Consider the following 23078-nt stretch of genomic DNA (forward strand, 5'->3'; position numbering starts at 1 on the left):
ATTGTGAATGGAGTGAAGGTTTACAGAGTATATCATTAGTTTTACACTTAACAAATCACACTTTGCTTTATTACAGTGAGTGTAGTCCCCTCAATGCACCACCAGTTAACAGTCTTTACTTGTTACCTTTACCCTTACACTCTGCCCTGTGTCTCCCTTCTTTTCCCAATTATCATAGAATGTTTCTTTTATTAAGAAAACCTTTTATTTTTTAAAATACTTTTTGTTGTAAATTGATTGAAGGTTAATAGATAAGATCATCAGCTTTGCATCCAACAAGTTCCATGCTTTGTTTTATCTCGATGATTACAATCCCCTCCCTGCAACAGCAGTTACTGTGCTTTACTCCTGTGTCTTTCCTATTACATCTTATATTTCACAAATGAACAAAACAAAAATATTTGATGTACACATATAAAACAAAAAAATATATATTCATTTAAAATCCTAAGAGTATATTCTGCAAGCCATCCCCTTGCCTGCAGGTACACAACCTTACTCAGTCCATGGGCCTTGAACCTGCAACTGCTTTATCTCTCCATGCCATTGCTTTAGCCACTGTCTATGCTGTTGCTGCATTTCTAGGTAGGATCTCATGCTCCACTCCTGCTCTTCCTTCTTGATGGCCCTAGGATCATCTGTTCCTGAAATGAAAGATTAACTTGTTGTTGTTGTTGTTGTTATGTGCCGTGGAGTTTGTTCTGATTCATAGCAACCCTGTACAGGGTTTCCAAGGCTGTAAATCTTTATGGGAGCAGAAAGCTTCATCTTTCTCCCGTGGAACAGCTGGTAGTTTTGAACTGCTGACCTTGCGGTTCACAGCCCGATTCATACTACACCCTTTTAGTTACACATCTTCTGCAATTACATTTATGACAGTTGCAATTAATCCTACTAACAGTTACTCACAATCGAATCTTAAAATCCTATCACCATCATCCCCCGTCGCCTTTCATCAGATCCATTGGAAATGGAAAACTATTCAGTAGGATTTCTACCTTACCCCCTCATTCTGAAACTAAGCATACTCATGAAGCTTATAAGCCAGCCAGTTGGTGCCTATATAGCCCCCAGTTTTTTATAGCCAGTGTCTACATTGCCTGTCCCTACCAACCCACTGTTGAGTCCTGGTGTGGTGCTTTAGGATAAGTACTCGACCACAAAGTCAGTTTGAAGTGCAAAGTTGGTGAGTTTGAACTGCTAGCCTTTCCGAGGTGCTCCTTGGAAACCCTTAGAGGATCACTAGGAGTCAGAACCAACTAGACTGCACTTAACAGTAACAACAACCAACCCACTGCACTGAGAAAATAAGCTTATTCCTTGATATATGAAGAATCCTTCCATTTTGAATTTTGAGTAACTACATCCATGAGGAAAGGCCTAGTTCATTAAATTGTAGCAATATACACTTGCTCACAGTAAGAAAAATCTTTTCTTAACTTTTTACCACAGTGGCCTCATACAATATTTGTGCTTTTGTGATTGACTAATTTCACTCAGCACGTGTACTCCAGGTTCATCCATGTTGGGAAGTGTTAGCAGATTCATCATTATTTGTCAACATTCAATATTTATTCCATTGTATGTATGTGTATACCAAAGTTTGTTTAGCCATTCCTCTGTTGATGGGCATTTAGGCTGTCTGCACCTTTTTACTCCTGTGAATAGTGCTGCAGTGGAAATGGGTGTGCATATGTCTAGTTGTGTCACAGCTCTTGATTTCTTGAGGACATAACCAAGTAGAGGGATTGCTGGGTCATGCAGTATTTCTAACTTTGTGAAAACGTGTACCATACTGTTTTCCACAGTGGTTGCACCATTTTATAATTCCACCACCAATGTAGGAGGGTCTCTGCACACCCACAGCTTTGCCAGCATTCGATGTTTTCTGGCTTTTTGAATTTTACTACAATGCTGGAGTCAGATGATATCTCTCATTGTTGTTTGTATTTGCATCTCGCGGCGCTGTGGGTTAATGCGCCAGACTGCAGAGCCGTCTGAACTGCAAGGTCAGTGGTTCAAGCTAACCAGCTGCTCCCTGGAAACCCTATACAGGGTCGCTATGGGTCGGAATCGACTCGAAGGCACTCAACAACAACAAATGGCTAATGAGAGAGAGAGAGAGAGAGATGAGGCTTTCTGCTCCCGTAAAGATTTACAGCTTCAGAAACCCTGTGCGTCAGAACCGACTCCACAGTACTTAACAACAACAGCAACAATAGCTTATGATCATGAGCATTTCTTCATATGTTTGTTGGCTGCCTGAATGTATTCTTTAGTGATGTTCATATCCTCTGCCCATTTTTAAAATTGGATTCTTTTTTTTTTGGTTTTTCTGAGGCGTTGAAGTGTTCTATAAATTTTGGAGAGAAGTCTTTTGTCTGATAATGTTATTGCCAAATATTTATCCCAGTCTGTGAGTTCTCTTTTCACTCTCCTGGTGAAATCCTTTGGTGCGTCTTAATTTTTAGGAGGTCCCAGTTAATCTATTTTTGTCTTCTTTTTGTGTGTTTTCAGTTATGTTTGATACTGTATTTATACCATGTGTCAGAGCCTCTAAGTTTGTTCCTACTTTTCCATTGATGATCTTTGTGTAGTTATAGGCTTTACATTTAGGTCTTTAATCCACATTGAGTTCATTTTTTGTATATGTTGTAAAATAAGTATTTTGTTTCATTTTTCTGCAAGTGGTTTCCAGTTTTGCCAGAACCATTTGTTAGAGACCATCTCTTCCCCATTTAATGCATTTTGGCCTCAATGTAGGTGGTTCTCAGCTCTGTTGCATTGAACTGTGTCTTTTTGTTTTAACCATTCCAGGCTCTTTTGACTACTGTGACTGTGTAGTAGATTTCAATGTTTTGCTTACCCGGAGTATCTCTCCTTTCCATATAAAGTTAGTGATTAGTTTTTTTTGACTCTTTAAAGAATGATGTTGGTGCCCAGTGAAATAGGCTTTCCTGCGGAGCCGTTGTAGAGTATAGGGCCTTAAGTGATATTCTGAGGCCCATCCAGAACCTTCTGAGGGTGGGACATTCCCACTTGAGAGGACAAGCAGACCAGCCTGAAACAGTTAGAGGAACAGAAGATACCTCTTGAAAAAGACCAGCAAGAAAAATCCAAAATATAAACGGCAGTCTGATTGGTTACTACAAGAAAAAGCACGTGTTCGCTGGGGAGCCATCCAGGCAAACAATCAGGTCACTGCAGGACAAACACCCCTCTATGACTGAAACTCAAAGGGAACACATGAGTATGCATGTAAGCTTGCTGGTAACCGTGTTGGTCTGCTGGTGAGTGGAACAGGGGGAAGGGCAGCAATAAAGAGGTGGGTTGAGTTTGACCACGTTCCATAGATGCCTTTCGACATGGAGATGAGAGAAAGAAGAGGAAGGGCTGGTTGGTCCAAAGTGTGGTGATACCTGGGGACTCCTGAGCTTATGGACAAGGACATAGCCACGGAGGGCTAGAGCTAAGAGCAAAGCATCCAGCTCATATGAAGTGAGGAGAGACGCACAAGAATGCCCAACTTGAAGATAGTACCCATTTGACCTAGCTTCAATGGCCTGATGATCAGAACTCAAGTAGAGGAAGATAAAAAAATTTTTTTGATAAAGGAAACAAGTGTAAATTGCTACAGTTTGATGAACTTGACCTATACTTTGGATGTGTTGTTGTTGTTAAGTGCCATCGAGTCGGATCCGACCCATAGTGACCCTGTACAGGGTTTCCGAGGCTGTAAATCTTTACGGGAGCAGAACGCCTCATCTTTCTCCCGCGGAGCGGCTGGTAGTTTCGAACTGCTGGCCTTAAGGTTCGCAGCCCAATTCGTAACCACTACGCTACCAGAGCTCCTTATACTTATGGATGTAGTAGTTAAAAAAATACCACCTGCGGGAAGGAGCCTTCACATCAAGGATCTATCCTATCCCCTCTGTATATAGAGTTGATAGGGACGGGCAACTAAGACATTGGCTACCTAAAATGGGGGGGACTATAAAGGCACAAAGTGACTGCTTACAAGTTTTCAAAAGGGAGTTTAGTTTCAGAGTGTGCAGGGGAAGGTAGAATCCCCACTGGATTGTTTTCATCTTGAGGTAGGTCTTGTGAAAGGAGACGGGGATACAATTCTTATGATTAAATTGTGAATAATTATTAATCATGACTAACTGCAATTGTCGTAACAGTAAAGATAGAAGTTTTCTAATATAAAGGGTGTAGTAGTTAATCTTGCATTCCAAGAACAGAGGACCCTAGGACAATCAAGGGAGAAGAGCATGAGCAGAATGTGGGACTCTCCAGAGAAGCAGCAATACCAGAGATGAGGACATGGAGAAATAGAGCAGCTGAAGATTCTAGACTCATGGAAAGAGAAAGACTGAGTGCTGGTGGCCAGGAGGCAGTTACCTTTGATTTAAAAAAAAACTATATATTCTTGAATGTTTTTTGTATCCCCCCAACCCCCGAAAAAAAACAACCCAACAACAACAACAGAGGGAATAGAAGCAAATACTGTTAATGATGATGCACAGAAGAGGTTGTAATCATTATAGTGAAATGATGAGTGTAAAACTGATGTTCTGCCGTGTAAACTATCACTCACTTCACAATAAAAATTTAAAAAGAAAAAAAGAGAATGATGTTTGGAATCTAGGTTGGGATTGATTTATATCTATAGATTGTTTTGAATAATGTTAAATTTTCCTATCCAGGAGCATGGTGTATTACTCCATTTCTGCTGGTCTCTGTTGGTTTATTGCAGTAGTGTTTTGAAGTTTTCTTTGTATAGGTCTTTTGTTTGTCTGGTTAGATTTATTCTCAAGTATTTAATCTTTTGAGTGGCTATTGTTGATGAGTGCTGTCACATTGGTTTGACCTATAGCGATCCTGTATTGGGTTTTCGAAGAGTGCCTAGTAAGCTTGACCCACCAAGTTTGCAGTCCAGCGCGTTAACCCACAGCGCCACACCAGGACTCCATATGTGCCCTAAAGTATGTTGAGGAATTTCCCTCATATTTTTATTTTGTTGAGTGTTTTTATCAAGAATGAGGTTGGATTTTGTCAGATGCCTTTTTCTACATCCGTTGATATGTATTCCCCCTCTTTGTTTTATTTATGTGGTATATTACATTGATTGATTTTCTACTATTGAACCGTTCCTGCATACCTGATATGAATCCCACTTGGTCATGAAGTATTTTTTTTTTTTTTAAAATATATTGTTGGATTATGTTGACTAGGATTTTGTTGGTATTTTTTGCATCTGTGTTCTTGAGGAATATTGGTCTATACGTTTCTTTTTTTGTGATGTCTTTGTCTGGCTTTTGGTATCAGAGTTATGCTTGCTTCATAAAATGAATTCAGGAGTTTTCCATTCCTTTCTGTGTTAGTTTTGAGTAGCGTTGATGTCACTAGACTGTAATCTTTGTGAGAGCAGATCCCTAGGTCTTCTTTCCCACATTTTAAAGTTAAAACTTAACAACTACATATTTCATTCTTTTTACATTATGAGTGCCAACTATTTGCAGGTGACATAAAAGTGCTATGAGTGATAATCAAGTTACTTTAGTCACAGATAATATTTTCAAGGTATTTGTTGTCTAAGATAGAAGCAAAAAAGAGGAAAACATCCAACGAGATGGACTGACACAGTGACTACAACAGTGAACTCAGATATAACAGTTGTAAGAATGGTACAGGATCAGGCAGTGTGTTATTCTGTTGTGCATAAGTTTGCTGTGTGTCTGAGTTAACTTGACGTCAACTAATAACAACAATAGCATATTCTAATGTTGTTGCTGTTGTTAAGTGCTATCCAGTCACTCTGACTCATAGTGACCCTGTATAGGGGTTCTGAGAGCAGCTGAGGAGTTTGAACTGCCAACCTTCTGGTTTGTAGTCCGTTGCTGATCCTACAGAGCCACACCAGAAGTCCCATTCTAACATAGCAGATAAATAAATACGTGTGTGTGTATATACACTATTGCTTATAAAATGTTCACTGTCATTTCAGTAGAAACTAATGTAGTTTAGAAATTTACAAGAACCTGAGATTACCCTCAGCCAGTCTTTATTATAATGCTATTGCCTTGTATATTAAGTTGGTTATCCTTGCATTCATAATTTCCTTCAGCGTCTAAGAGTATCCACAGTCATGATGGAGAACAGATAGAAATTCAGGAAATCTTCTGATTTGGCTGTGAATGAAACTTGAGGGGGAATGTTGTTGTTGTTGTTGTTAAGTGCCATCGAGTCGGTTCCGACCCATAGCGACCCTGTACGGGGTTTCCAAGGGTGTAAATCTTTACGAGGGGAATATAAACTTTTAATTTCTGACTAGTGGAAGGATATAAAGAATCCTTGCTGTTGAATGTGTCTTGCATTTATTTATATTTTAATGTTTTCAATACCTATATAATGATCTTAACTCATAAGGAAACTCACAATAGCAGATGTGCTGTTTGTCTATAGTGGAGAATTGACAAGCATAATGTTTATAGTCAGTTACCTCCTGCCCTGTAGGCTTAATTTCCATGAATAGTAATAACAATTAGATATACTTAAAAGAGTCATTCACTTTAGGTTTTTTGGTACATTTTGAGTAGTGTATTTAATTTTTGGTGTGTGTTTGCGCTTCCCATTTTATTCCCTTTTTCCTGTTCGTTAACTTGATGGGCTGCTTAATAAAATTGAATATTGACAAATGGAAATGATACAACTGCATTAAGCACACAATTCATATTTTGTTCATGTAAAACTGATAATTTACATGAAATGAGATGGTCTCCTTTTAGATAACTGACCTTAAGCAGTATGAGCAATTTAAAATGTGGAACCATTTCCATAAGACTTGCTGGCATTTAAATTAATAAGTTGAGGGAAAGTGGCATTTAAATCAATGAGTTGCATCTTGTCAGCTTATTTTAGCTCATTGCATGAAATGTCAGTAAGCCATGGGTAGTGGACATGAGTATACCTCTTGGCTCGTGATCTGCTGGGGGAATAGGCCATTCATAGACTCAGTTATGAAAAACCTGCATACAAAGAGGGAGCTCTGGTGGCTCGCTGAATCAGTGCTTGACTGCTGACTGAAAGGTTAATGGTTCAGACCCACTAATTCTGCAGGATTAAGATATGTCAATCTGCTTCTGTAAAGATTTCAGCCTCAGAAATTCTAAGGGGCAGTTCTTTTCTCCCCTTTAGACTTGATGTGAATTGAAATTGCCTTGACAACAATGAATTTGGTTTGGTTTGGCATGAGTATACACATGCTTTTAATTTCCAAATGGGCTAATGCAATGGACTGCAAAGTGGGGTTGAACCAAAGTTTGGCAGTTCAAGGTCACCAGCCACTTCTTGGAAACCTTGTACAGGGTCACTAGTGGTTTAAACTGATTCAAAGGCACTTAACAACAACAACATGGTATATTATGAGTCCTGATGTGGCGCTGCAGGTTAATGTGTTGGACCTCAAGGTTGGTTTGAACCACAAAGTTGGCAGTTCAAGCTAATCAGCCACTCCTCAGAAACCCTTTATAGGCTCGCTATGACTTGATGGCGCTTAACAACAATAATGGTATATTAATGCTGTAGCTTTTTATTTTGAAATAATTTTGAAATATTTTGAATAATTAAAATTTGCAGGAATAGTATTAGAAACACCTTTATACCCTTCATTTTAGAGTTACCAGTTGTTAACAGTTTGCCTTATTCATTCGTATTCTTTCTCATAAATGTATATGTAATATAAACATTTTCATGAACCATATAAGTTACAACATCATACCCCTCATACCTTTTTTCTTCTTAGTTTTAATGTTTCCTTATTCTACTTAGATCTTAATTTTCATGGTAAGTTGTGAAGTATTAACTTTCTTTGGGGTTATGCTATAATAATAATTTTTCCCTCCATTTAAGACAGTCTGTTCTATCCTGCAATCTACCTGACTTCCCTATCACCTGGATCTCTGTTCCTATATTTTTCCCGTCTTTGACATTGTTATTATTTTGATCTTTGATTGGCCTCACAGGTCCTCTGAATTTGTTGTTGTAATTTTGTTCTGTTCAGAATTCTGTTATTTGTCGACTGAATTCTGGGTGGTGTTGCCACGCCTGTCAATCTCTGGTTATTGTGTTCTTGTTGGTTTTCATACAAAGAACCCCCTTTGGGATGTTTTGAAGCGCTGGATTGGCTTTAACAAAATCTCTTAGCTTCTGTTTATCCTGGAATGTTTTGATTGTACCATCGTATTTTATTGACAGCTTTGCTGGATAGATGATTCTTGGTTGGCAGTTTTTTTTTCCTTTTAGGGTTTTATATATGTCTCCCCATTGCCTTCTTGCCTGCATGGTTTCTGCTGAGAAGTCACAGCGTAATCTGATTTGCTTGACTTTGTAAGCAACACTTCTCTTTTCCCTGGCTGCTTTTAGGATTCTCTCCTTGTCTTTGATTTTGGAGAGCTTGATTATGATATATCTTGGTGATTTTCTTTTGAGGTCTATCCTTCCTGGGGTACATTCAGCTTCTTGAATGCTTATCTTCTCATCCTTCAAGATGTTAGGGAAATTTTCTTCCAGAAGCTCATTAACTATCCCCTCTAGACTTCCTATTCCAGAATGCCAATAATTCTTCAGTTATTTATCCTCATGTTATCCAGCATGAATCTTAGACTCGCATCAATTTTTTTTAATCCTTTTTACTGCTTGCTGTTCTATATTAGCAGTATTGAGAGATTTGTCTTCCAGCTTGCTGGTTCTAGCTTCCATTTCTTTAATTCTATTCCTTTGCCCTTTCAGTGTATTGTCCATTTCTGATATTTTAGCATTAATCATCCGGACCTCTTTTTGGGTTTTGAATTGTTTCCAATGCTGTATTTGTCTTGTTTGATTGCTTCTGTAGTACTTTCCTGGACTTCTTCCTTATTTTCCTCCACCCATCCATGGTGCATTTGAATTTATCTGTATATCATTCTTCTGAATTCCTTCTTGGTGGTGGTGACTGTGTGCCATGGAGTTGGGTCTGACTCATAGCAAACCCTGTACGGGGTTTTTGAGGCTGTAAATCTTCACGGGAGCAGAACACCTCATCTTTCTCCCACAGAACAGCTGGTAGTTTTGAACTGCTGACCTTGAGGTTCGCAGCCCAATTTGTAACCACTAGGCAGATCCAAAGCCTGCTCTTCTTCTAGTGGGAAGTCTTTATGTCTGCCTCCAGCTCATTTGTCTCAGTTACTCTTTTCTGGTTTTGGACATGTGCTGAGATCTTTTGTTGTGTTTTCTTTGACATTTTCAGTAGTTAGGTGTGTTTTCAATGATTAAATTAACGTATGTTGCTGTGTTGTTAAGCTTATTGAGTGTCTCCTGGTGGATGTGGTCTGGCTAGCAGCTGGTATTGGCCCCTGTCCAGATGGAGGGATATTATGGCTATATGGGATATATGGCTATATGGCTACAATAGCTCTCTCTTCTTGGGTAATGTAGGGAGAGAATGCTCCTATCCTCTGGAAAAAAGACCAAAATCAGAAACAATATAAAAGCAGAGACAAAAACCACCACTCAAAAGCAAAAATAAAACCGTAGCTGACTGACCAGTAGCCTTTGCTGTGCCTTGTCAGTGTGTTTGCACAGTAGAAACCTCCAGTGTTGGGTGGGAGTGTCCACTCGCTCATGCCCCTCCTCTAGTCACTACCGTGGAGATGCACAGATAGATATTGAGAAATAAATGGAAGAAAGATTGTCCATTGGTTTTATCTGTGAAGGTCACTTAGGTATCTGCATATGCACAGCTTAATTCTCAAAATAGCGGAATTCTTGTATATAGTAGTTGGTGTTGGTTCTTGCCTGTATGTTGGGGTTTTACAAGGTGTACATACTGTTTGGCTGTATGGCCAGACCTGTTGTTTCTTGCTTGGAAGGCAGAAATAAAGGGTCCTGTCAGGTCAACTTTAGGGTTGAGTCCCAGAGTCAGACGTCTTAAGAAGCAGCCAAAGGATCAGCCTGTGGGACCAATGTGGCTCCCAGGGACTTCCTCCCTGTGCCCTAGGAAAATGTGGGAGCAATGCAGGATCCTTTTGGGGGTGCACTCCCATCCACCTGAAGGTGTCCAGGCTGGACAGTGAGGGTGTGATGGGGGAGAGGAGGAAAGAAAAGTGTAAAATCCATCACACCTATTTTTCCAGATGCCACTCTGTGGTTTTTAGCTCTGTATCCCTCTGTCGGCCTGTCTGTGGCTCTACCCTCTGATCTCAGCTCAGGCTGAGGGGCCTGCAAGGAGTGTCCTGATCAATTCAGAAATCACGGTACTTTCCTTCCACAATTAGATTTCTCCACCACAGGGTGTGGGAAACTGACGCAACTTATATTAGATCCAAAACTCTGGAGCTGTTCCAGGAAAGCACCTTCTCTGGTTTTCGAGGACCCTCTACTACCTGTCTCTGCTTCTCCCGCCCCCAAATCAGAAGTCCTCCCTTCATACCTTTTTACTCCTAAATACTTCATTGTATGTTTCCTAAGAATAAGGATGTCCACTTATTAAAACACCATAATACAGTTGCCCAAATCAGGACACTAAATCTACAGCTGTTTTTAAATTGAGGTAACAATTACATACAACAAAATATATATATTTATGAGTACAGTTTAATGGTTTTTGGTAAATATATGCAGTGTATAACTACCAGGACAGTTGAGATTCAGGTAATCTTCTAATTGCACCTCTGGAGAAAAATGAGGCTTTCTATTCTAATAAAGATTTACAGCCATGGAAACCCTATACAGGGTCACTGTGAGTTGGAATTTACTCCAGGGCATATAACCACCAGTCACAACCATTTTAAGATTTTTATGTGTGTGTGTTTAGTTTTTGAACTTCCTGAGATTTGAGTGAAGGTTAACAAATAAGACTTTGGCTTTACCTTCAACCAATCCTATGTTTTGCTTTATCTTACTGATTCATTTTGCTTCAACTTAATCCCCTCTGTGCAACAACAGTTATTCTTCTCCTTGTGACTTCCCTTTTGCATCTTTTCACCGCTCAACAAATCAAAAATCTTGAATGTATACATGGTGGTGGTGTGCCATATAGTCGGGTTCCGACTCAGTGACACTATATAGGGTTTCTGAGGCTGTAAATCTTTATAGGAGCAGAAAGCCAGCCTCATCTTCCTCCTGTGGAACTGCTGGTAGTTTCTAACTGTTGACCACGAGGTTAGCAGCCTGACTCATAACCACTGTGCTACCAGAGCTCCTTGTATACATACAAAACAAGAAATGTATACGTTTAAAACAAAATTGTCAGGTACCATCGAGTCAGAACTGACTCATAGCGACCCCATGCACAGCAGAACGAAACAATGTCCGATCCTGGGCCAACCTCACTACCGCTGCCACACTTGAGTCCATCAATGATGCCACCTGGCTGATCCATCTCGTTAGAGGTCTTCCTCTTTTTCCCTGACCCTCCACCCTACCCAGCATGACATCCTTCTCCAACGATTGTTTCCTCTGGACAATATGTCCAAAGTAGGAGAGAAGAAGCTTAGCCATCCTGGCCTCCAAGGAGCACTCTGGCTGCACTTCTTCCAAAACAGATCTATTGGTTCTTTTGGTAGTCCATGACACGTTCAGTGTTCTCCTCCAACACCACAACTCAAAGGCATCAATTCTTCTACGATCTTCCTTATTCACTGTCCAGCTTTCGCATCCATATGATACTTTTGAAAACACCATGGCCTGGGTCAGGCGCACCTTAGTCCTCAAGCTGACATCTCTGTTCTTCAATACTTATAAAGTTCCTGTGCAGCAGATTTGCCCAATGCAATACGTCGTCTGATCTCTTGACTGCTGCTTCCGCGAGTGTTGATAGTTGATCCAAGAAGAATGAAGTCCTTGGCAACTTCAATCTTTTCTCCATTGATATATATATATATATATTCATTTAAATATTCCAAGGGCACATTTTGCAAGCCTGCCTCCTACCTGCAGGCACACAGCCTTTCTCAGTCCAGGGGCCTGTCACCCACAGCTGCTCTGTTCCTCTGTGCTATCGCCTCTACCACCATCTCTGCCATTGCCGTTTTTCCTAGATGGGATCTCACGCTCCTCTCATGCTCTTCCTTCTTGATGGTCCTGGGATCCTCTGTTCCTGAAGTGAAAGATAAATTACTCCCCCTTTGAGTTATACATCCTCTACAATTACAGTTGTGACAATCTCAATTAATCATGCTAACAATTAGAATTGAATTATAGAATCCTATCACCATCATCCCCCATTCCCTTTCACCAGGTCCTATGGAAAAGACGAAAACTATTCAGTGAGGGAATTCTACGACCTTATCTTCACACTTAGGAAAGCTTGTAAGCCAGCCACCTTGTGCTTTTATAGCTCCCATTATTGATAACCAGTGTCTGAATTGCCCATTCCTATCCACCCAGTGCACTGAGGAAACAAGCTTGATCCTTGATATGAAGAATCCTTCCATTTCTGTTGGAATTTTGAGCAACTGCATCCACAAGCAAAGGTCCAGTTCACCAAAATGCAGTAATTTATACTTGCTCACATTGTCAAGCATCTTTATCTTCATGTGGTCATGTTCTGGTCAGCTAGCCATCCAAGCTAGGTCAAATGGGTACTAGCTGTAAGTTTGGGGGTTCACGCATGCCTCCCCACACTTTGGACCAGCTGGCCACTTCACTCTCAGCTGTAGCTCCCGGTGTCTAGATCAGTACCCATGGACTCAGGAGTTCACACATCTCCTTAACTTTCAGACCAGCCAATCCTTCCTCTTCTCTCTCTCATCTCAAGGTTGATGGGTGTCAGTAGAACATGGCCTAACTAAGCCCATTGCTGCATTTACCCCACTTCTCAGATAAATCAGGGTTGTCACCATTGAGTATACTAGACTGCTTGTGGGTTCCCTTTGAGTTTCAGTCTTTGAAAGAGGTTTTTCCCTGATGCGCTGACTTTTCTTTCCTTGATGTGTCAAGAGCAAACAGCTTGCTTGATGTTGCAACAGCCAAACAGTCTGCCTTTTTTTATGCTGGTCTTTCTTTCAATCAGAATCTTCTTTTATCCCAGCTGTTCTGGGTTGATCTGCATGTCTTTTCAAGAACATTCTGAATGGGGCTCAGGATTTCACCTAAGGTCTCATACTGTAAAGGCTTGACAAAAAGTCAATTTCCCTGGGTAAATTCTAGTTCCCCTTTGAGCTAATCCAGTTATAGGCTGAAGACTTACAAGCTTTTCGGTAATCATACTTCTGTGACACTTACATGTCCACCATTGTAAGTTTTATGTTAAACTTCATAAAATACTACCTTGAGGTTTTCCAAAGTGATGGGACCATTTTCATTCCCATTAGTAACTTAAGAGTTCCACATCTTGCCAGCGTTTGGTATTGTCCATCTTTTTTTTTACTGATGTGTCTTTGTTATTTTAATTTCTAGTTTCCTGAAGACTAATAATGTTAAATGTCTTTCTCTGTATACATTTTGTGAAGTATTTGTTTGAATCTGTTGCCCCCCCCCCCTTTTCTTCCCCCTTAAAGCTACTTGGTATGGTGCTGTGGGTTAATGTGAACTGCAAGGTCAGCTGTTCAAGTTCACCAGCTGCTTCTCTGAAACACTATACAGGGTCACTATGCGTCAGAACTCACTTGACGGCACTTAACAGCAACAATTATTTATTAAGTTGTAACATTTCTGTGTTGTCGTTAAGTGCCATCGAGTAGTGCTGACTCATAGTGACCCTATATAGGGTTTCTTAGGAGCGGCTGGTGGGTTTGAACTGCCAACCTTGGGGTTCAAGTCAACCCTGTGTTTGAGTGCTTATCCTACAATGTCACACCAAAACTCCAGTATTTCTTTAGATGTTTTGCATGCAACTCTTTGGTGTGATATATATGTAAATATTTTCTCCTAGTCTGTGATTTGCCTTTAATCTTTTGAAAAGCATGTTTCTTATTTCTGTGATGTCTATTTTACCAATATTTTTTCATAATATATTTGAATTTTTTATATCAAGAAATTTTTGCCTAATTCACACACAAAATCATACATTTTCTTCTAAATATTTAATAATTTTGATTTAAGAGTATATGGTTTTGCGTGTCACTTCAAAGAGGGTTGCCACATCCCACAATAACAATATTGTTTTCCAGTTTATGATCATGGTATAACTCACATTTACTTATGCTTCCTTTAATTTCTCTTAGTATTTTTATTGTGTCATTGCCCTTAAATTTGAAGAACTTCCTCTAGCATTTCTTGTAGTGCAGATAGGTACTTCACATTGTAGAGAATATATACAACAAAAGCATCTTATTTAAAAACATCTTTTGGGTATACAGTAGTAATTCGCTGAAAAAGGGTATATCATCTAGGTCATAGAGGTGGAGATGACTGAAAGCTTGATAAAGAACTTGAGAGCTTTACTCTGGAGGTAATCCAGGAATCCCATGTAGTATCGTCTTCCGTTTTGGGTGATGATCATGGTGGCTTCTGCAACTCTCTTTTTCCTCTCTATCTCTCCACCCCCACCCCCCACCCCCACAGCTTCCTGGAAAGAAATTACCAGAAAAAGATTACAGAAAAATTGGCGCAAACTGGTGAGGGTACCAGAGAGCATAGTAAGTGAAGATAGATGACCTTTGCTTTCCTCTGAAAGCTGTATACAAAATTAAGTTACACACACACACACACACACACACACACACACATCCATTCTTCGCTTATACCAGCAATAACAATAAAAAATCCTTTCCGTGAGAACAATAAAAATACAGAATTAATAATTGGGAACTATGTGAATAAGCTACAGAATTTTAATTAAAGGTCATAAAAGAACACACAATTATAAATTTCTAGAACATTGACTATTTATTTGAAAGATATCACTTATTATATGTGTTTTAGGTGAAAATTTACATAGCAAATTAAGTTCCCATTTTACAGTTTTGGAACTGTATCCCAAACTGGATCCGCATTCTTATTATTTCCATTCTATTGGTTCTGTTTCCATTCATCTGGCTTGCCTTCCCCACCCTGTCTTCTCATGTTTTGGGGCAAATGTTGACCACAAACAGTTGACTGTTTAAAGGAGCACATTATCTCAGTGCCTGAAAAGTGACCTCCAGAAATAGCTTGATTTCCAAGTTCAAAGATTATGTTAAGGCAAAAACTCAAGTTCCTTTCCTCTCCATTGATCCAGTAGGTCTAGCCTTTTTTAGGAATATTAAGTTTTTTACTTTTTGCTCCCATTCTATCTGGGACCTTTTGTTGTGTAACTGTTCAGAATGGTCAGTAGTGGTAGCTGGGCACCATTTAGTTCTTTTTGTCTCAAGTTAGAAGAGACTGTTGTTTATGTGGGCTGTTTGGACCAGTTTCTTCTTTGAGTCTGTGGTTTCCGTCATTCTCTTTTGTTTCAGAGACCAGTAGTTTTATCTTAGATAGCTGCTCACAAGCTTATAAGAAACACACACACACATACACTGCTCACCAAATTAAAACATTAATTTTATGAACTACGTTTTGCCAGTTGACTAAGTTGTCCCATGAGGCTATGGTTCTGAGTCTTTTAATCCAATCACACGAGTTGTTTAGTTATGTCTAGGGAGTTTCCATAGCTCTACCCCTATATGCTTTATGATATATATGCTGTTGTTAAGCGCCATCAAATTGGGTCTGACTCATAGCAACCTTGTATAGGGTTTCTAAGGAGCAGCTGGTGGGTTTGAACTGTTGACTTTGTGGTTCACAATCCAGTGCTGGTCCACAGTGCTATACCAGAATATTTATATGTGTGTGTATGTAGCACATATGTAGCATATGTAGGCATAGGAATATACCTATATGTTCATTTGTTTTCTTGCATATGCCTTCATATATACCTGTGTGTGTGTGTATGTATTTACCTATGTAGTAGCCACACATTTTTTGGTAGTTATTACTCGTGAGGGACCATTCGCTGGAGAAAGATACCATATTTGGTAAGGTGTAGGGTCAGAGAAAAAGAGGAAGACCCCCAGCGAGGTGGATTGGCAAAGTGGCAGTATCAGTGGGCTCAAGTGTAGCAACAATTGTGAGGTTGGCCCAGGACCGGGCAGTGCTTCTTTCTGTTGTGCATAGGGTTGCTATGAGTCGGTACCGACTCGATGGCACCCAACAACAACAACTCTTGTTACAAAATTGTGTTTGCTGTGGTGGCAGTAGTTATGTGCTGTAGAGTCTGTTCTGACTCATAGTGAACCCTGTACAGGGTTTCAGAGGCTGCAAATCTTTATGGGAGCAGAAAGCCTCATCTATCTCCTGCGGAACAGCTGGTAGTTTCGAACTGCTGACCTTGAGGTTCGCAGCCCGATTAGTAACCACTATTGTGTTTGCTATAGCATTTCCGAAAATTGTTTCCTTTTCTTCTATCCTTCCGAGTGTCTTCAGAATTTACCTTGATCAGTTTGTGTAGACTTCATCCATGTTGCCTTTCACCTCACTAAAAACAAGAATCACTATCTAGAAAGTAATTGCCACCCTTTTCCGTTCCATCCTGGTAACTGTCAAAGAACATTGCTTTCTGTGTGTACTTTGTTTACTAGGGAAACCATTGTTGTTGTTATGCCATCAAGTTGGTTCCAACTCATGTCGACACTGTATACGGTTTCGGAGGATCATCTGGGGGGCTTTGAATTGCCGACCTTGTGATTAGCAGTCCAGAGCTTATCCTACAGCTCCACACTAGGAGTCCATGCAATTGACATATTTCACTCAGCATAATAGCCTCCAGATGCATGCTATAAGATGCTTCTTAGACTCCTCATTATTATTTGCTTTTTGTTTTTGTTAAGTGCTGTCTAGTCAGTTCCGACTCATCGCAAACCTGTATAGGGTTTCCTTGGAGTAGCTAGGTAAGCTTGAACCACCGACCTTGTGGTTCAAACAGACCTTGCAGTCCAATGCATTAACCCACAGCACCGTGGACGTTTTTAATAGCTGCATAATATTAACCAGGACTTTTTTATAACTGCATAATACTCAGTCGTACACGGAATTGCTTTATCCGTTCATCCATTGATGGGCACTTAGGTTGTTTACATCTTATGCTATTATAATAATGCTGCAATGAAAGTAAGTGACTGATTCTTGAATTACTTTCTATACATGCTGTAACTTGGATGAACTTTAAATGCATCATACATAAAGGCAAAAAAAAAAAAGCAGAAGCACACATACTACACAGCAGCAGTACAGCCACAGGCACATTGACCCATGGAATAGAATTGAGAACCCAAAGTATCCATCTGCCTGCGGATAGCCATCTTTGACTAAGGGCTGAGACACATTAAATAGGGAAGAGATCATCTTTTTAACAAGTTGATGTTGTTGTTAAGTGCCATCAAGTTGGTGCCAACCCATAACAACCCTCCCCGTATAGGGTTTCCAAGGAGTAGCTGGTGACTTTGAACCACCAACCTTGTGGTTCAAACTGATTTTTGCAGCCCAGCGCATTAACTCACAACTCCACATAAGGAATTCGTCTTTAACAAATGGTACTGGCAAAATTGCAGAATAATGAAGCTTTCTTACCCATGTCTGACACCATATATAAAAATGAACTGTAAAACCTAGAACTATAAAGATCATCAGTGCAAAAAAGGGGCAAACTTTGGGATGCTAAACTAAATACACTATCAAACATAACTGAAAACACACAACCTCCTAAAAGTGATACAATGTGCATTAAATTTTTTTTTTTCTTAACAAAATAAGTGAAAAGAGAAACCATAGATTGGGAAATGCAATTTTTTTTTTTTTTTTGCAATGGCATGTTGGACAAGGATTTATCTCTTAAGTTTATAGAAAACTTCACTATCTCAGCAAGACAAATAATCCTATTAAAATTGGGTAGAAAACATGAACTGACACACTTCACCAAAGTAGGTATTCAGGTGGCCCAAAAACAAATGAAGAAATGCTCATGATCATTAGCCATTAGAGAGGTAACAAATCAAAACAACAACGAGATGCCATCTTACCCCAACATAAATAGCAAAGTTCAAAAAAGCAGAAAAAACAACAAATAGTGGTGAGGGTGTTGAGAGATTTGAGCGCTGCTGTTGGGACTGCAAAATGAAAAAACCACTGTGGAAAATGGCTTTCTGCTCCCGTGAAGATTTAAAGTCTTCAAGAACCCTATGCAAAGTCTCTTTCAGTTGATGGCACTTATACTCTCTAGTCAGTGACTTCCCCTTCAATCCCTGCTAACTATGACAGAATGATTCTTTTTGTGTGAAAAACTTTTGTCTTTTTACAATAGTGAACTCATGTCCTTTTATGAATGACTCATCTTTCTACCACTGAGCTGCTTGTCAGGCTCAAACCTCAGACCTTTTGGTTCACAGTCCAATATTTATTATATGGAGCTACCACATGTGTTAACTGGGGTGAAGGGGAAGGCATTGTGCAATATAAGAGGGAGTTTACCAAAAAAAAAAAGATGGAAGCAGGGAAATACACTAGGGAGAGTTCAATAGTTAAAGGCAACAGAGGTAAATATTATATATACAGTCCTGTAATAACAGTGATCTATGTGAGTAGCTCTGACTCTTAGTAACCTGGTATGTGTGGTGCAGTAGGATAAGCACTATATGGTGAATCACATAGTCAGCAGTTGAAACGCACCAGCTGCTCCTTGGCAGCCCTGTTGTTGTTGTTATTAAGTGCTGTCAATTCGGTTCCGTCCCATAGCAACCCTGTGTAGTTCTTCTGAGGAATGGCTGGTGAGCTTGAACTGCCGACCTTGCAGTTCAAATCAATTGTGCAGTCCAGCTCATTAACCCACAGAGCCACACCAGTACTCCTGTGTTGTTGTTGTTAAGTGCCATCGAGTCGGATCCGACCCATAGCGACCCTGTACAGGGTTTCCAAGGCTGTAAATCTTTACGGGAGCAGAACACCTCATCTTTCTCCCGCGGAGCGGCTGGCCTTAAGGTTAGCAGCCCGATTCGTAACCACTACGCTCAGAGTCACTATTAATCAAAACCAACTCAACAGCACACAACAGTAACAACTAGTAGATTCATGGATAGACATACAGGTGTGGGAGGGAGAATGGGAATGTACTTAACAAATATATATAGGTTTGACAGAGGATGTGTATACATGAAGATCTACCTTTTCTGTAAATAGGAGAATGGATAAAAAAGTTATCCGCACTCCAGTTATATGAAATTGCCTCTCCAAGGCCATAGCCGATGACAACATTGAGCATGCACATGAAATGATTCTGTTTAATAGACAAGTGACATATTTCCCATGGCTCTGCCTATGAAATAATCCACGACAGACTTGGGTTTCAAAAAGTTTGTGCAAGATGCGAACTGAAACAACTCACAGAAGAGCATAAACATAAGCGTTTGGACTGATGATGCTTGAAGGAACGTAAAAGTTTCTTTAAAAATATTATTCCTGGTGACAAGTCATAGATTCATCACTATGATCCTGAGACTAATCAGCAGATGATCCTCAATCACCAACCAAGAAAAGGTTCAAAAGTCAACCTTCAGCTGGAAAATAAATGCTTACAGTTTTCTTGGATTCTCAAGGGACTGTATTGAAACATTATCAGGAAAAAGGTTCAACAATTAGCAGTGTTCATTACAGTGAGATGCTGACTAAAGAGCTGAAGCCTAAACTTAAATATTAAATGCAAAGGACTGCTACTGCTATCCAAGGACGTTGTAATCTTGCATGACAGTGTACATCTGCACACTTTGCCCACACTGTTGACAATCTGCAAACAGTTCGTATTGAGGTGTTAAAGCATTCACCCTATAGTCCTTCTCTTGTTCCATTGGACTTTTACCTGTTTAATCCCCTGAAAACAGCCCTTCAAGGACAAAGATTGTCCTCTGATAAATAAGTGAAGACAGCGGTGCATTCATGGCTGGCAGTGCATCCAAAAACATTGTTTAATAAGAGAATGTGAAAGCTTATTGACAGATGGGCAAAGTGTATTGAAAAGCAAGGAGATTATGTAACAAAAAATGATGGTTTTACCTTTTCTAAAACTTGATTAAAATGAATTCTGCAGCAAGAGTGCAGATAGTTTTTGACTTCTCCTCATATATCCTTCAATGTGATGGAGCATACATGGGACATAGTCATGGAAATGTCTTGCACATTACCAGACACCTTGAGGAAACAAATTGCTGGGCTTGGCGACTCAGAACCACTTTGTGAGGACACCAAAGTCTGTTGCCATAGCATAGTCCACAGAGACAATGCTCTCTATATTCTGCTTTGGTGAGCAATGACTGCAGTCTTCAAAGCTTGTGAGCAGCCCTCTAGTATGTAGTTGTTAGTTTCTCCCTGTCCTGAGGAAACAAAAGTGCTGAAAATAGAAGACTTGTGGAAACAACTTGTCCAGTAGACTAATGTACCACACAAGAGTATACACAGCCCTAAGAACAGAAGAAAGAGATGATGCTCAGATACTACTACAAACTGCTTCGAAAGGGATCACATTAGAAGGTCCTGGATAGAATGGGAGAAAAATGTGGAACAAAACAGACTAAAAGAGACTATTAGAATTCATTAAGACTATGGTCCTTAGTCATGCTTCAGGATTCGAAATGAGCTCCCCTCAATGAAATCACTCAATTTTAGTCAAACAATAGAAAAATGTATAAAGGCAACAATAACACTAGGGAGATATTCAGACCTTAGAATAGGTTTTTGAATTTGAAATCAAAGGGCAGCATTTGCCCAAGGACAAAGTTCAGAAAGGTTAGGAAAGAAGAAGAGATGGAAACAGGAATCACAGGGAGGAAGCAGGATACTTGATGATACATTGTGGGGACTGCAATCAGTGAGACGAAAAAAAAATATGAATTTTTTAATGTAAAGCCAACGATCTACTCTATAAACTTTCACCCAATTCACAATAAAAAGTTAATTTTTTTTAAAAAAAGGAGTTTACTGTATGATTCCCTCTGTCCACTATAAAGAATTCTTTAGTCACAAAAGAGGTACTGTGACTCTATAGGATAAGTAATGGACTGCTATCTGCAAGGTTAGCAGTTCTAGTCCACCAGCCACTCCACAGGAGAAAGATGAGGCTTTCTGCTCCCGTAAAGATTTACAACCTCAGAAACCCTATATAGGATCTCTATGTCACGGTGCATAACCACTACCACCACCATGGTTGAGGTAGGAACCCTTGTGCCACAGCGGTTAAGCATTCTGCTTCTAACCAAAAGATGAGCGATTTCAGTCTGTCACCTTCTTTACAGGAGAAATGTGTGGCAGTCTGCTTCTGTAGATTTACAACTGTGGGAATCCTGTGAGCAGTTCTACTCTGCCCTACAGGATCCCTATGAATCAGAATCAACTAATAGCAGTCCATTTCGTTTTGGCTTTTTTATAGTTGAATGGATGGGTCTGGGGAATGTGCATTAACTGTTAATAGACACAGAGTTTCCTTTTGAGATATGAAAATTATCTAAATTTGGGATTGTGGTGATCGTCCTACAGCTCTGTGAACATACTAAAAACTATAGAGTTTTAATACTTGATAATAATTGAATATGTTAACGTGGATTACATCTTAATAAAGCTGTTCTCAGAAACAACAAATAGATGTGACCATAATTGATAGGAATCAACTAAAAGTTATTCTGTGTATTTCAGAGTTCAGGTTGTTACAGTTGGTGTGGTTGGAGTATGTGGTATATATGGAATATGTGGTAACTGCGTACCGAGTGCTAGCTTAGTTGCTCTGGCTTGCTTTAGGTTAGAAGGTTACCTGAATGGTATATTAAAACAAGTGTAAATAAAACTATTTGTTCACAAACGTCTGACTCTAACTGACTGAATCTATAGGAGTAATTAGTTAGGAACAGTTTATGCCACATATCATATGATTTAAAGTCAATTAAATGACACAATATACAGTACAGTGGAGAAATTTGTTAACGCCTGTTTTATTTTTTTTTAATGTAATTACTTTTACTTTTGTAATAGTTTCTTTAGTCTGTAAAAAAAAAAAAAAAAAAGTTGGCAAATACAACTTAACTACAATGAAGGTTCTTACTGTGATGCTATAGGATCTGTAAACCACAATAGTTCAGACCCACCAGCTGCTCCTCAGAAACCCTGTACAGAGTTGCTATGAGTTGGAATCAACTCATCAGCACTTAGCAACACAATGAATAATTATTTATTAACATATTTTGCTTAAACATTTAAAAAACAAATTATGGTGCCGTATTTAGAGAGGTTAACAGAGACTGTTCAAGTTTACGAGAATTCTCCATTGTAAACTATTTGTTTAAGGAGCTCAGGTAGCATAGTGGTTACGAATCGGGACACGAACCTCAAGGTCAGCAGTTCAAAACTACCAGCAGTTCTGCGGGAGAAAGATGAGGATTTCTGCTCCCATAAAGATTTACAACCTCAGAAACCCTGTGTAGGGTCGCTATGAGTCGGAACCGACTCCACAGCACATAACAACAACAAAAACAAACTATTTGTTTATAATGTATTTGATACTAAGTGTGTCTTTGCAAAATATATAATTTGGTTGTACTGTTGACAAGAAAACAACAGTTTGGGTGGTGTGGAAATCATAGAAAGCTAGTTGCAAGTATCACTGAGTACATTTATTTAAAATCTTGAGTTTACTTCATTGTGCTGACTTGCGTCTCCTTTTTATCACTTCAAGCATTTTTAATATTTCCAGGATGGAAGTGAATGCATGTATTGCTACAGTGCAGTGATATTAAGTAAATTATATGCACTGTAATGTGTAAAGAATCCCTAAAAGAGTCACCTTGTTTTACTTTTAATCTCATATTAATAGTCTTCTCATTATTCTATAGCTGAAGAGTTGAAGTAAGTGATCAGCATTGTGAGTCAGTCCAGTTGTCTTGCAGTCTGAGAGCCAATGATGGGAGTCTCTGAGATAGTCTAGAATAGCATCTTGAAACTTCTGGATGAGATTCATATTCCATATTGTAAAAATATGCACAAGCATAGCTATAACAAAAGATACAAAAATATTTACCTTTACTACATGCTTCTTGAGATATGGA

The 23078-nt window shown here is 39.4% G+C and overlaps 1 protein-coding gene across 3 annotated transcripts in view; it reads left to right on the top strand.

The window, feature by feature from the left end:
* Positions 1-23078, top strand: part of LCOR (ligand dependent nuclear receptor corepressor) — a 142501-nt gene that overhangs the window by 97649 nt on the left and 21774 nt on the right. The gene's annotated exons all lie outside the window — the stretch shown is intronic.

Source organism: Chrysochloris asiatica, unplaced genomic scaffold (genome assembly GCF_000296735.1).
Source record: "Chrysochloris asiatica unplaced genomic scaffold, ChrAsi1.0 scaffold00003, whole genome shotgun sequence".
In the NCBI taxonomy this organism is placed as follows: Eukaryota; Metazoa; Chordata; class Mammalia; order Afrosoricida; family Chrysochloridae; genus Chrysochloris; species Chrysochloris asiatica.